A 201-nucleotide genomic window follows, 5' to 3' on the forward strand; every position below is an offset into this window, starting at 1 on the left:
CTGCTCTAGATTTTATTTTAAACTTCATAGGAACTGTCCAAGGTGCTGAATAAAAGATATTTGCATAGTTCTTTTAAAGCAGTGGTTCCCAAACTTTGGTCCTCCAGGGGTGTTGGACTTCAACTGCCAGAATTCCTGACTATTGGCCAAGCTTGCTGTTGCTTCTAGAAAATAAAATCCAAAACATCTGAAGGACCAAGT

This window comes from Sceloporus undulatus, chromosome 1, assembly GCF_019175285.1.
Source record: "Sceloporus undulatus isolate JIND9_A2432 ecotype Alabama chromosome 1, SceUnd_v1.1, whole genome shotgun sequence".
Classification (NCBI taxonomy): Eukaryota; Metazoa; Chordata; class Lepidosauria; order Squamata; family Phrynosomatidae; genus Sceloporus; species Sceloporus undulatus.